This window comes from Eleutherodactylus coqui, chromosome 5, assembly GCF_035609145.1.
Source record: "Eleutherodactylus coqui strain aEleCoq1 chromosome 5, aEleCoq1.hap1, whole genome shotgun sequence".
Lineage (NCBI taxonomy): Eukaryota > Metazoa > Chordata > Amphibia > Anura > Eleutherodactylidae > Eleutherodactylus > Eleutherodactylus coqui.
In genome coordinates this window covers 29840542-29856446 of record NC_089841.1, presented here as the reverse complement: position 1 = coordinate 29856446, position 15905 = coordinate 29840542, and the positions used below count along the sequence as shown (strand labels likewise).

The 15905-nt window shown below is 47.3% G+C and overlaps 1 protein-coding gene across 1 annotated transcript in view; it reads right to left on the bottom strand.

Moving 5' to 3' along the window:
• LOC136629155 (zinc finger protein ZFP2-like) overlaps positions 1-4866 on the bottom strand; it is a 38874-nt gene extending 34008 nt beyond the window's left edge. The window contains exon 1 of the mRNA XM_066605310.1: positions 4798-4866. The gene's annotated coding sequence lies outside the window, so the exon portion shown is untranslated. The remainder of the gene's footprint in view (positions 1-4797) is intronic.
• Positions 4867-15905: the final 11039 nt, after the last annotated feature.

Genomic DNA, 15905 nt, shown 5'->3' with positions numbered 1-15905 from the left:
GTTACAACCAGCTACAGGAGGGGGAAGGAGACGCTGCTGGCTCCTGAAGGCTTTCCTGTGCTTATCTCCTAACATAAACATCTGCTAGCTCTGGCTTCAGCAGGGCTGCAGGACATCAGAGACCCCCTGGGGGGCTATGACAGTCTTCCTGAAGCCTGCTGCTTCCAAGCTTCCCACAGAACTCAGCTTTCCTGGATGCTGAGAAGCATTCAACTCTTCCGACTACAAACTACACCGCAGTGTTGCAAAATCACGTGGGCCTAAGGTTTGCACACACACTGCCTGCGGGTTGTGGAGGCTTACTGAGCTGATTGTTTGAGAAATGTATTGCCCAACCGCGATAATTCACAATCAAAATCCGAATCTGGGAAATTTGTTATGTAAACTTGATTATCTACGTCGCCGCTCTCTGTGTATATAGACTGAAGACAATCTACGTTGTCGCTCTCTGTGTATATAGACTGAAGACAATCTACGTCGCCGCTCTCTGTGTGTATATAGACTGAAGAGAATCTACCTCACCGCTCTCTGTGTATATAGACTGAAGACAATCTACCTCACCGCTGTCTGTGTATATAGACTGAGGACAATCTACGTCACCACTCTCTGTGTGTATATAGACTGAAGACAATCTACGTCGCCGCTCTCTATGTATATAGACTGAAGACCATCTACGTCGCCGCTCTCTGTGTATATAGACTGAAGACAATCTACGTCGCCGCTCTCTGTGTATATAGACTGAAGACAATCTACGTCGCCGCTCTCTGTGTATATAGACTGAAGACAATCTACGTCGCCGCTCTCTGTGTATATAGACTGAAGACAATCTACGTCGCCGCTCTCTGTGTATATAGACTGAAGAGAATCTACCTCACCGCTCTCTGTGTATATAGACTGAGGACAATCTACGTCACCACTCTCTGTGTGTATATAGACTGAAGAGAATCTACCTCACCGCTCTCTGTGTATATAGACTGAAGACAATCTACCTCACCGCTCTCTGTGTATATAGACTGAAGACAATCTACGTCGCCGCTCTCTGTGTATATAGACTGAGGACAATCTACGTCGCCGCTGTCTGTGTATATAGACTGAGGACAATCTACGTCGCCGCTGTCTGTGTATATAGACTGAAGACAATCTACGTCGCCGCTGTCTGTGTATATAGACTGAAGACAATCTACCTCACTGCTCTCTGTGTATATAGACTGAAGAGAATCTACCTCACCGCTCTCTGTGTATATAGACTGAAGAGAATCTACCTCACTGCTCTCTGTGTATATAGACTGAAGAGAATCTACCTCACCGCTCTCTGTGTATATAGACTGAAGACAATCTACCTCACCGCTCTCTGTGTATATAGACTGAAGACAATCTACGTCGCCGCTCTCTGTGTATATAGACTGAAGACAATCTACATCGCCGCTCTCTGTGTATATAGACTGAAGACAATCTACGTCGCCGCTCTCTGTGTATATAGACTGAAGACAATCTACGTCGCCGCTCTCTGTGTATATAGACTGAAGACAATCTACGTCGCCGCTCTCTGTGTATATAGACTGAAGACAATCTACGTCACCACTCTGTGTATATAGACTGAAGACAATCTACGTCGCCGCTCTCTGTGTATACACAAAGTATCTGTAGCTGCAGAAGCCCTGACTGATTCACTCACTCACGGACTCCTCACCAAAACTAGTTTCACACGGGCGATGCGATAGCGCACCATGAAACTTTGCCTGATATCGCTCGGGAATATGCAATTTCCCCGCGGATACGAGGTGCCTGTGACATAAACATCTCACATCACTTCAAGGAAGTAGCGATCCTCCAGTGTGGCCGAAAGCCGCACCAGAGAATCGACAAGTGTTTTCCATTGTTTCTGATCGCACTCGTGTTCCCCTCGCACGCCATGCAATGCTTTTGGCGGTCCCATTCAAAACAACAGGTAATGCATTCTGAGGGAACGCCCAAAGATAAGACACGCTGTGATGCGATATTCATGTGAGACTTGTGCATCTCGCAACGCACAAATCCCGTATGATTTACTCAGCTGTGTGAAAGCTGCCTTATTCTCTATCTTCCCGATGTCATACAAACTTAAAACTTACAATGAACATTCTTTAGGTCCTAAATTGAAAAAGTACAGGGGTCACAACTTGATTATTCAATTCTAAGCATGAAAAGCCCCCCCAAAAATTGCGGGATACACAAGATAGTTCTTTTCTCAGAAAGCCTAAAGCCTATGGAAGTGATATTCTTGCGCTCGCACTACCATCAGGTCGAGGAAATGACCGCAACGTCATGAACAACAGGTAAACACTAAAGATGAGCGAGTATACTCGCTAAGGCACATTACTCGAGCGAGTAGTGCCTTAGCCGAGTATCTCCCCGCTCGTCTCTAAAGATTCGGGGGCCGGCGGGCGGCGGGGAACGGCGAAGGAGAGCGGGGAGGAGAGAGGGAGAGAGAGATCTCCCCTCCGTTCCTCCCCGCTCTCCCCCATCGCTCCCCGATGGCCCCCGAATCTTTAGAGACGAGCGGGGAGATACTCGGGTAAGGCACTACTCGCTCATCTCTAATCACCATCAAAAGCCGTAAGCGTTTTTATTTTTCCATCTACACGGCCGTATGACAGCTTGCTTTTTGATTGCTGAGCTGTAGTTTTTATTGGCACCTTTTTTGGGTGCACGTGATGTATTGTATTTTTTTTATTTTTTGTTTTAGGGCAGTAAGAAAAAAAAGTCAACTCTGCAGTTGTTTTGATTCGTTTTTCTTACAGCATTGATCATACAATAACAATAGCGCCAAATTTTTTTTAGGTTTTTCCACATGCACATTAAAATGCCTTTTTTTTTAATCACTACATTCATGGTTCCATGAAGTATGATGACCTGTACTTTGTATTGGTACCATTTGGGGGCACACATGGCTTTTAACTTTTATTGCATTTTGCCTCATTTTTTTAGGGTTTTTGTTGTTCATTAAGCTTTTGCTATGCAGGATACAATGGTTTGCCATTTACTGTAGGAGTCGTTACATAGGCAGCAATACCAAATGTGGTTTTTCGTAAATACAAATAGGAGAAAGAGTGCAAAAGGTTTCTTGTTATTTGTCTTTGTTTTCTCATATTTTTTATGTCTAAGGACTTGAGCCAAAAAAGCTCTGATGGCCTTGGTAATGTACCGCACTACTTCCATAATACATATAGCTCTGATGGCCTTGGTAATGTACCGCACTACTTCCATAATACATATTGCTCTGATGGCCTTGGTAATGTACCGCACTACTTCCATAATACATATTGCTCTGATGGCCTTGGTAATGTACCGCACTACTTCCATAATACATATTGCTCCGATGGCCTTGGTAATGTACCGCACTACTTCCATAATAGATATTGCTCCGATGGCCTTGGTAATGTACCGCACTACTTCCATAATACATATTGCTCTGATGGCCTTGGTAATGTACCGCACTACTTCCATAATACATACAGCTCTGATGGCCTTGGTAATGTACCGCACTACTTCCATAATACATACAGCTCTGATGGCCTTGGTAATGTACCGCACTACTTCCATAATACATACAGCTCTGATGGCCTTGGTAATGTACCGCACTACTTCCATAATACATACAGCTCTGATGGCCTTGGTAATGTACCGCACTACTTCCATAATACATACAGCTCTGATGGCCTTGGTAATGTACCGCACTACTTCCATAATACATACAGCTCTGATGGCCTTGGTAATGTACCGCACTACTTCCATAATACATACAGCTCTGATGGCCTTGGTAATGTACCGCACTACTTCCATAATACATACAGCTCTGATGGCCTTGGTAATACACTGCACTACTTCCATAATACATATTGCTCTGATGGCCTTGGTAATACACTGCACTACTTCCATAATACATATTGCTCTGATGGCCTTGGTAATACACTGCACTACTTCCATAATACATATTGCTCTGATGGCCTTGGTAATACACCGCACTACTTCCATAATACATATTGCTCTGATGGCCTTGGTAATACACTGCACTACTTCCATAATACATATTGCTCTGATGGCCTTGGTAATGTACCGCACTACTTCCATAATACATATTGCTCTGATGGCCTTAGTAATGTACCGCACTACTTCCATAATACATGGCAAGATCGCTCAAAATAGCTTTCATAGATAAAGATAAACCATCGGTCCTCGGCCATGACATAGCGGAGCGCCGATGACATCACAGATGGAGCGCGCCTCCACTGAACCATTTACATGCTGCGATCTACATTGTGGCATTTAAAGGGCTGACAGCCGTGATCGGCGATCCCATCAATCCCCACTGTGGCAGCAGTAGGCTGGCAGTCAGACACAGCGGGCTCCTGCTGCCCGTCACCTCTCAGCCCATGCCACACACAGAATGTAAGGTAATGCCCGGCTGTGTTTAGTACCACCCGCCCGGGCGGCATCAACCTTCATGCTGCGGCGCTGACGGGTGGGAAACTATTTTCTATCTTCACGATTAGCGTTCAATGATCGGAGACCGCATCCTCCCTGCTGAGCCCAGGTAAGTGGTCCTCCCTCCTCCTACAAAGCCCCGGGCATCAGGCCCCGCTGGCTGCCGGCGGATGGAGTCCTGATCTATGAATGATGGGGGAGGGGGGATTCAGGATTAATTCTTGCATGGCAAACCTGTGACAATTATCTGCGAAACCAGAAGCGCAAAACTCCAGCGACAAAAGGGTTAATGACCTCCCCAGGGACCCCAACAATAGGAGGACACACACCTACCTGCAGAGCCGGACCACAGCCTACAGGACCTGAGATGACATCACTGTCATGTGATCACCCGTGTGGGAGGAGTCATGGGTCACATGACCAGGGGTGGTCTCTACAAGGCTCCGTTGTGCTGATTGTGATCCCTGCTGGATGGATGGAGCAAAGCTGTGTGTGTGATGTGTGTGAGGATCAGGATGGATGGAGTAGAGCTGTGTGTGTGATGTGTGGGGGATCAGGATGGATGGAGTAGAGCTGTGTGTGTGATGTGTGGGGGATCAGGATGGATGGAGTAGAGCTGTGTGTGTGATGTGTGGGGGATCAGGATGGATGGAGTAGAGCTGTGTGTGTGATGTGTGGGGGATCAGGATGGATGGAGTAGAGCTGTGTGTGTGATGTGTGGGGATCTGGATGGATGGAGTAGAGCTGTGTGTGTGATGTGTGGGGATCAGGATGGATGGAGTAGAGCTGTGTATGTGATGTGTGGGGATCAGGATGGATGGAGTAGAGCTGTGTGTGTGATGTGTGGGGGATCAGGATGGATGGAGTAGAGCTGTGTGTGATGTGTGGGGATCTGGATGGATGGAGTAGAGCTGTGTGTGTGTGATGTGTGGGGATCAGGATGGATGGAGTAGAGCTGTGTATGTGATGTGTGGGGATCAGGATGGATGGAGTAGAGCTGTGTGTGTAATGTGTGGGGGATCAGGATGGATGGAGTAAAGCTGTGTGTGTAATGTGTGGGGGATCAGGATGGATGGAGTAGAGCTGTGTGTGTAATGTGTGGGGGATCAGGATGGATGGAGTAGAGCTGTGTGTGTGATGTGTGGGGGATCAGAATGGATGGAGTAGAGCTGTGTGTGATGTGTGGGGGTCAGGATGGATGGAGTAGAGCGGTGTGTGATATGTGGGGATCTGGATGGATGGAGTAGAGCGGTGTGTGATGTGTGGGGATCAGGATGGATGGAGTAGAGCTGTGTGTGATGTGTGGGGGTCAGGATGGATGGAGTAGAGCTGTGTGTGATGTGTGGGGGTCAGGATGGATGGAGTAGAGCTGTGTGTGATGTGTGGGGATCAGGATGGATGGAGTAGAGCTGTGTGTGATGTGTGGGGGATCAGGATGGATGGAGTAGAGCTGTGTGTGTGATGTGTGTGGGGGATCAGGATGGATGCAGTAGAGCTGTGTGTGATGTGTGTGGGGGATCAGGATGGATGCAGTAGAGCTGTGTGTGTGATGTGTGGGGGTCAGGATGGATGGAGTAGAGCTGTGTGTGTGTGATGTGTGGGGATCAGGATGGATGGAGTAGAGCTGTGTGTGATGTGTGGGGATCAGGATGGATGGAGTAGAGCTGTGTGTGTGATGTGTGGGGGTCTGGATGGATGGAGTAGAGCTGTGCGTGTGATGTGTGGCGATCAGAATGGATGGAGTAGAGCTGTGTGTGATGTGTGGGGGTCAGGATGGATGGAGTAGAGCTGTGTGTGATGTGTGGGGATCAGGATGGATGGAGTAGAGCTGTGTGTGTGATGTGTGGGGATCAGGATGGATGGAGCAGAGCTGTGTGTGATGTGTGGGGATCAGGATGGATGGAGTAGAGCTGTGTGGGGATCAGGATGGATGGAGTAGAGCTGTGTGGGGATCAGGATGGATGGAGTAGAGCTGTGTGTGTGTGATGTGTGGGGATCAGGATGGATGGAGTAGAGCTGTGTGTGATGTGTGGGGATCATGATGAATGGAGTAGAGCTGTGTGTGTGATGTGTGGGGGATCAGGATGGATGGAGTAGAGCTGTGTGTGTGATGTGTGGGGATCATGATGGATGGAGTAGAGCTGTGTGTGTGATGTGTGGGGATCATGATGGATGGAGTAGAGCTGTGTGTGTGATGTGTGGGGGGTCAGGATGGATGGAGTAGAGCTGTGTGTGTGATGTGTGGGGATCAGGATGGATGGAGTAGAGCTGTGTGTGTGATGTGTGGGGATCAGGATGGATGGAGTAGAGCTGTGTGTGTGATGTGTGGGGGATCAGGATGGATGGAGTAGAGCTGTGTGTGTGATGTGTGGGGGATCAGGATGGATGGAGTAGAGCTGTGTGTGTGATGTGTGGGGATCAGGATGGATGGAGTAGAGCTGTGTGTGTGATGTGTGGGGGATCAGGATGGATGGAGTAGAGCTGTGTGTGTGTGATGTGTGGGGGATCAGGATGGATGGAGTAGAGCTGTGTGTGTAATGTGTGGGGGATCAGGATGGATGGAGTAGAGCTGTGTGTGTAATGTGTGGGGGATCAGGATGGATGGAGTAGAGCTGTGTGTGTAATGTGTGGGGGATCAGGATGGATGGAGTAGAGCTGTGTGTGTAATGTGTGGGGGATCAGGATGGATGGAGTAGAGCTGTGTGTGTAATGTGTGGGGGATCAGGATGGATGGAGTAGAGCTGTGTGTGTGATGTGTGGGGATCAGGATGGATGGAGTAGAGCTGTGTGTGATGTGTGGGGATCAGGATGGATGGAGTAGAGCTGTGTGTGTGATGTGTGGGGATCAGGATGGATGGAGTAGAGCTGTGTGTGATGTGTGGGGGGGATCAGGATGGATGGAGTAGAGCTGTGTGTGTAATGTGTGGGGGATCAGGATGGATGGAGTAGAGCTGTGTGTGTGATGTGTGGGGATCAGGATGGATGGAGTAGAGCTGTGTGTGATGTGTGGGGGTCAGGATGGATGGAGTAGAGCTGTGTGTGATGTGTGAGGGATCAGGATGGATGGAGTAGAGCTGTGTGTGATGTGTGAGGGATCAGGATGGATGGAGTAGAGCTGTGTGTGATGTGTGGGGGTCAGGATGGATGGAGTAGAGCTGTGTGTGATGTGTGGCGATCAGGATGGATGGAGTAGAGCTGTGTGTGTGATGTGTGGGGATCAGGATGGATGGAGTAGAGCTGTGTGTGATGTGTGGGGATCAGGATGGATGGAGTAGAGCTGTGTGTGTGATGTGTGGGGATCAGGATGGATGGAGTAGAGCTGTGTGTGATGTGTGAGGGATCAGGATGGATGGAGTAGAGCTGTGTGTGATGTGTGGGGGTCAGGATGGATGGAGTAGAGCTGTGTGTGATGTGTGGCGATCAGGATGGATGGAGTAGAGCTGTGTGTGTGATGTGTGGGGATCAGGATGGATGGAGTAGAGCTGTGTGTGTGATGTGTGGGGATCAGGATGGATGGAGTAGAGCTGTGTGTGATGTGTGGGGGATCAGGATGGATGGAGTAGAGCTGTGTGTGTGATGTGTGTGGGGGATCAGGATGGATGGAGTAGAGCTGTGTGTGTGATGTGTGGGGGATCAGGATGGATGGAGTAGAGCTGTGTGTGTGATGTGTGGGGGTTAGGATGAAGGGAGTAGAGCTGTGTGTGTGTGTGTGTGGGGGGGGGGGTCAGGATGGATGGAGTAGAGCTGTGTGTGTGATGTGTGGGGATCAGGATGGATGGAGTAGAGCTGTGTGTGTGATGTGTGGGGGATCAGGATGGATGGAGTAGAGCTGTGTGTGTGTTTGTGGGGGATCAGGATGGATGGAGTAGAGCTGTGTGTGTGATGTGTGGGGGATCAGGATGGATGGAGTAGAGCTGTGTGTGTGATGTGTGGGGGATCAGAATGGATGGAGTAGAGCTGTGTGTGATGTGTGGGGGTCAGGATGGATGGAGTAGAGCGGTGTGTGATATGTGGGGATCTGGATGGATGGAGTAGAGCGGTGTGTGATGTGTGGGGATCAGGATGGATGGAGTAGAGCTGTGTGTGATGTGTGGGGGTCAGGATGGATGGAGTAGAGCTGTGTGTGATGTGTGGGGGTCAGGATGGATGGAGTAGAGCTGTGTGTGATGTGTGGGGATCAGGATGGATGGAGTAGAGCTGTGTGTGATGTGTGGGGGATAAGGATGGATGGAGTAGAGCTGTGTGTGTGATGTGTGTGGGGGATCAGGATGGATGCAGTAGAGCTGTGTGTGATGTGTGTGGGGGATCAGGATGGATGCAGTAGAGCTGTGTGTGTGATGTGTGGGGGTTAGGATGAAGGGAGTAGAGCTGTATGTGTGATGTGTGGGGGTCTGGATGGATGGAGTAGAGCTGTGCGTGTGATGTGTGGCGATCAGAATGGATGGAGTAGAGCTGTGTGTGATGTGTGGGGGTCAGGATGGATGGAGTAGAGCTGTGTGTGATGTGTGGGGATCAGGATGGATGGAGTAGAGCTGTGTGTGTGATGTGTGGGGATCAGGATGGATGGAGTAGAGCTGTGTGTGTGATGTGTGAGGGATCAGGATGGATGGAGTAGAGCTGTGCGTGATGTGTGGGGATCAGGATGGATGGAGTAGAGCTGTGTGTGATGTGTGGGGGATCAGGATGGATGGAGTAGAGCTGTGTGTGTGATGTGTGGGGGATCAGGATGGATGGAGTAGAGCTGTGTGTGTGATGTGTGGGGGTTAGGATGAAGGGAGTAGAGCTGTGTGTGTGTGTGTGTGGGGGGGGGGGGGGGGGGGGGTCAGGATGGATGGAGTAGAGCTGTGTGTGTGATGTGTGGGGATCAGGATGGATGGAGTAGAGCTGTGTGTGTGATGTGTGGGGGATCAGGATGGATGGAGTAGAGCTGTGTGTGTGTTTGTGGGGGATCAGGATGGATGGAGTAGAGCTGTGTGTGTGATGTGTGGGGGATCAGGATGGATGGAGTAGAGCTGTGTGTGTGATGTGTGGGGGATCAGAATGGATGGAGTAGAGCTGTGTGTGATGTGTGGGGGTCAGGATGGATGGAGTAGAGCGGTGTGTGATATGTGGGGATCTGGATGGATGGAGTAGAGCGGTGTGTGATGTGTGGGGATCAGGATGGATGGAGTAGAGCTGTGTGTGATGTGTGGGGGTCAGGATGGATGGAGTAGAGCTGTGTGTGATGTGTGGGGGTCAGGATGGATGGAGTAGAGCTGTGTGTGATGTGTGGGGATCAGGATGGATGGAGTAGAGCTGTGTGTGATGTGTGGGGGATAAGGATGGATGGAGTAGAGCTGTGTGTGTGATGTGTGTGGGGGATCAGGATGGATGCAGTAGAGCTGTGTGTGATGTGTGTGGGGGATCAGGATGGATGCAGTAGAGCTGTGTGTGTGATGTGTGGGGGTTAGGATGAAGGGAGTAGAGCTGTGTGTGTGATGTGTGGGGGTCTGGATGGATGGAGTAGAGCTGTGCGTGTGATGTGTGGCGATCAGAATGGATGGAGTAGAGCTGTGTGTGATGTGTGGGGGTCAGGATGGATGGAGTAGAGCTGTGTGTGATGTGTGGGGATCAGGATGGATGGAGTAGAGCTGTGTGTGATGTGTGGGGGTCAGGATGGATGGAGTAGAGCTGTGTGTGTGATGTGTGGGGATCAGGATGGATGGAGTAGAGCTGTGTGTGATGTGTGGGGGATCAGGATGGATGGAGTAGAGCTGTGTTCGTGATGTGTGGGGGATCAGGATGGATGGAGTAGAGCTGTGTTCGTGATGTGTGGGGGATCAGGATGGATGGAGTAGAGCTGTGTGTGATGTGTGGGGGATCAGGATGGATGGAGTAGAGCTGTGTTCGTGATGTGTGGGGGATCAGGATGGATGGAGTAGAGCTGTGTGTGTGATGTGTGGGGATCAGGATGGATGGAGTAGAGCTGTGTGTGTGATGTGTGGGGATCAGGATGGATGGAGTAGAGCTGTGTGTGTGATGTGTGGGGATCAGGATGGATGGAGTAGAGCTGTGTGTGTGATGTGTGGGGATCAGGATGGATGGAGTAGAGCTGTGTGTGTGATGTGTGGGGATCAGGATGAAGGGAGTAGAGCTGTGTGTGTGATGTGTGGGGGTCAGGATGGATGGATGGAGTAGAGCCGTGCGTGTGATGTGTGGCGATCAGAATGGATGCAGTAGAGCTGTGTGTGATGTGTGGGGGTTTGGATGAAGGGAGTAGAGCTGTGTGTGATGTGTGGGGGTCAGGATGGATGGAGTAGTGCTGTGTGTGATGTGTGGGGGTCAGGATGGATGGATGGAGTAGAGCTATGTGTGGGGATCAGGGATGTAAACGCCCTGTTCGGTGTTCGGCGGGTCCTGCACTGCCCAGCTCGACCAAGCCACGCCCCACTGTGGTGAGGCTTGATATATTACATTATACTGCGATCTGACAGCAATGTTATGGCATTACATCATTACTGGAGCCTCCTGTGGCGCAGAGTGTAAGCTCTTGCTCATCACCTGAAGGTTGCAAGTTCAAACGCCAAATGGTTCAGGTAGCCAGCTCAACCTTGGTGCTATACAAATAACAAGATTTATTTATACTGCAGGAGTGAACAAACTATTGTAAGTTCTAGTCCCCTCTGGATCTAAAAAAGATATAAAAATTAGTATAAATGTTTTATTAATTATTTAAAAAAGTAATTAGTTTAGCAACCTTTTTGCCATAGCTATATCCATCTAATATATATGTAAAAGCCCTTTCTGACTGATTAACTGAATTGCCACTAAAGCCTCCAGCCTATGGCCATGTCGGATTCTAACTATGAAATATCGCAGCGGAATCAGACCCAGTGCCCCTCAGAGACCTTATACTCACCTGTCCGGATCCGCCGCGAGTGTCTCGGCCGGCGAGCCAGCATGCACGCACAGTGCAGCGCATGACGCACCGGCGCTGGGTTGTGATGCGGATTCCTGTGATAATTGCGCAGTGCTCACTGGGGAAGTATCGTGGGACAGACGGCTTCCATTGACTGCAATGGAAGCCGTCCATGCGATTTTCTGCGCAAAATAGAACATGCTGCAATTCTCCACCACGAGCTGAAAATCGCAGTTAATTTCCGCTCGTGGGCAGTGCTGAATGATTTAACATTGCATGTCTATGGATGGACATTGCTGCGCAATTCATGGTGGGCGTCTAGCCGCGAATTCCATAGTGATAATCCGTCCATGGGCATTGAGTCTAATTCTCTAACTTCACGGTGTTGTACAAACGTGAAATTTGGCATGACCATTCTTTAGGTCCTAAATAAGAAAAGTAAATGGATCACAACTTGATTATTCAATGCTAAGTGCAAAAGTAAGTGAACCCCTATTTAATGTACCTAATCTAATTGTTCCCAGCAAGAGAAACCACGTAATCTTGTAGATATGATACATGATGTTAATGTGAGCTTCCAAACCAACGCAGGGTTCTTCTTCAGGCTTAAATGAAATCCTGGGGAATAATTTAACCCAGTATTCAGCGTGTCAAAAGTTGTTATCAATTTGTATTCCCAAATTCTTCTGTGGTTTTCTGACTTGAAACCACCCTTCAATATCAAAACTCTCATATCTCCTATGTCATGTCCATGGTTAGAGAAGTGCTCGGCCACAGGTAATTCTTTTTTTCTGTCCACTGACTCCGGTCAGGATACAAATCCCCAACACACAGCAGGACTATAAGATCCAGGGGACATTCACATGTTCCTCGTCCAATGTTGTGTACCTAATCATGTGCAGTAAATGTCCTGTTGGGAGCCTTTATGTTGGAGAAACTGGGCAAAGACTGAAATCGAGGATGAGGTCTCATCGCCACACGATTGAACACAGAAGAAGAGAATTACCTGTGGCCGAGCACTTCTCTAACCATGGACATGACATAGGAGATATGAGAGTTTTGATATTGAAGGATGGTTTCAAGTCACAAAACCACAGAAGAATTTGGGAATATAAATTGATAACAACCTTTGACACGCTGAATACTGGGTTAAATTAATCCCCAGGATTTATGCGTGAATGGGAAGTGTGAGACATTTATTATACAGATAAGACCCCCATCAACAGTAATTCAGGGACCATAAACTTTCACTCCCTTATCAGTGTTTAGCTAAAAATGTTTGTGTACCTCTTGTAGCAATTCTAGCCTGCCGACCTTCCCCCCTCCCCCCCCCCCCAACAGTAATTTAGGGACCATAAAACTTTCACACCGCTATCAGGGCCTAGACAAAAAAGGTTTGTTTGCTGTTGCAGAATTCCTTTTAAGTGCGAACCAATCACATCCATGTCTGTGCCTCATCATAAGTATGTATGTTATAAGAGGGTATAAATATCCATGCCTCTTCTATTCCATTTAAGCCTGAAGAAGAACCCTGCGTTGGTTCGGAAACTCGCTATAACATCATGTATTTTTGTTAGCCATTGAAAGGTATCATATCTACAAGATTACGTGGTTTCTCTTCCTGGGAACAATCACATTTGACTGTATTGGCTAACACGGTACCAAACCTTTGTTTTCATTACCAATATTCCTGACATTCACAGCACTAATCTTTCATCCTCCGAAATACGTAAAGTTTTCTGGGTCTATGTCCGCATATTCTGTATTTTGCAACCTTTCCAATTTTGTAAAACTTGAAATTTGGCAGGATCATTCTTTAGGTCCCAAATAGGAAAGTAAAGGTAAGTAAAGGTGTCACAACTCGATTATTAAATCCTAAGTGCAAAAGTAAGTTAACCCCCTATGTTATGTAATAAAGGTGAAATTTGGCACGAGCATTCTTTGGTTGTAAGTAGGAAAAGTAAAGGGCTCGCAAATTGATTATTCAATTCTAAGTGCGAAAATAAGTGACCCCTTATGTAATATAACTAATAACACACATCTGAACCTCACAAACATGAAATTTGCCTCCGCCGTTCTTTATGTCCTAATAGGAAAAGTAAAGGGGTTGCAACTGCAATATTCAATTGTAAGCATTAAAAACTGTGAAAACCTGTGATACATGACATAGTTCTTTTCTCAGAAACCATAGTGCCTAGGAAATGTGTGTATACAGAGAAGAATTTAACGCTCCTCTATGTGTATATACTGAGAAGAATCTACCTCACCTCTATGTGTATATACTGAGGAGAATCTAACTTACCTCTATGTGTATATACTGAGGACAATCTACCTCACCTCTATGTGTATATACTGAGGAGAATCTAACTTACCTCTATGTGTATATACTGAGGAGAATCTACCACACCTCTATGTGTATATACTGAGGAGAATCTAACTGACCTCTATGTGTATATACTGAGGAGAATCTACCTCACCTCTATGTGTATATACTGAGGAGAATCTACCTCACCTCTATGTGTATATACTGAAGAGAATCTAACTGACCTCTATGTGTATATACTGAGGAGAATCTACCTCACCTCTATCTGTATAAACTGAGGAGAATCTACCTCACCTCTCTGTGTATACTGAGGAGAATCTACTTCACCTCTGTGTATAAACTGAAGAGAATCTACCTCCCCTCTATGTGTATATACTGAGGAGAATCTATCTTACCTCTATGTGTATATACTGAGGAGAATCTACCTCACCTCTGTGTATATACTGAGGAGAATCTACCTCGCCTCTGTGTGTATATACTGAGGACAATCTACCTCACCTCTGTGTGTGTGTATATACTGAGGACAATCTACCTCACCTCTGTGTGTATATACTGAGGAGAATCTATCTCGCCTCTGTGTGTATATACTGAGGAGAATCTACCTCTCCTCTATGTGTATATACTGAGGACAATCTACCTCTCCTCTATGTGTATATACTGAGGACAATCTACCTCACCTCTGTGTGTATATACTGAGGACAATCCTACCTCACCTCTGTGTGTATATACTGAGGACAATCTACCTCACCTCTGTGTGTATATACTGAGGACAATCTACCTCACCTCTGTGTGTATATACTGAGGAGAATCTACCTCTCCTCTATGTGTATATAATGAGGAGAATCTACCTCACCTCTGTGTGTATATACTGAGGAGAATATACCTCACCTCTATGTGTATATGCTGAGGACAATCTACCTCACCTCTGTGTGTATATACTGAGGAGAATCTATCTCGCCTCTGTGTGTATATACTGAGGAGAATCTATCTCGCCTCTGTGTGTATATACTGAGGAGAATCTACCTCGCCTCTGTGTGTATATACTGAGGAGAATCTACCTCTCCTCTATGTGTATATACTGAGGAGAATCTATCTCGCCTCTGTGTGTATATACTGAGGAGAATCTACCTCGCCTCTGTGTGTTTATACTGAGGAGAATCTACCTCGCCTCTGTGTGTATATACTGAGGACAATCTACCTCGCCTCTGTGTGTATATACTGAGGACAATCTACCTCTCCTCTATGTGTATATACTGAGGACAATCTACCTCACCTCTGTGTGTGTATATACTGAGGACAATCTACCTCACCTCTGTGTGTGTATATACTGAGGACAATCTACCTCACCTCTGTGTGTGTATATACTGAGGACAATCTACCTCACCTCTGTGTGTGTATATACTGAGGACAATCTACCTCACCTCTGTGTGTGTATATACTGAGGACAATCTACCTCACCTCTGTGTGTGTATATACTGAGGACAATCTACCTCACCTCTATGTGTAGATACTGAGGATAATCTACCTCCCCTCTATGTGTATATACTGAGGACAATCTACCTCACCTCTGTGTGTATATACTGAGGACAATCTACCTCACCTCTGTGTGTATATACTGAGGACAATCTACCTCACCTCTGTGTGTATATACTGAGGACAATCTACCTCACCTCTGTGTGTATATACTGAGGACAATCTACCTCACCTCTGTGTGTATATAGTGAGGACAATCTACCTCACCTCTGTGTGTATATACTGAGGACAATCTACCTCACCTCTGTGTGTATATACTGAGGACAATCTACCTCACCTCTGTGTGTATATAGTGAGGACAATCTACCTCACCTCTGTGTGTATATACTGCCATGAGCTGCAGGGATGACGCATGAATTTAAGGCTAAGAAGGGGCTGCAACCTCCAAGCTGGGGGTAAATTTGAATAAAAAGGGCTCCTACCTTTAAGGGTAAAACATGAGGAGAGTGTGGGGGCCACATTTTGCAGGGGGACATTGGCGCATGCAGCTTGAGGATAATCTATCGCTCCCCAATGTGCATAAACTGGGGAAAATCTAATGCTCCTCTATGTCTATATACTAAGGAGAATCTACCTCACCTCTATGTGTATATACTGAGGAGAATCTACCTCACCTCTATGTGTATATACTGAGGAGAATCTACCACACATCTATGTGTATATACTGAGGAGAATCTACCTCTCCTC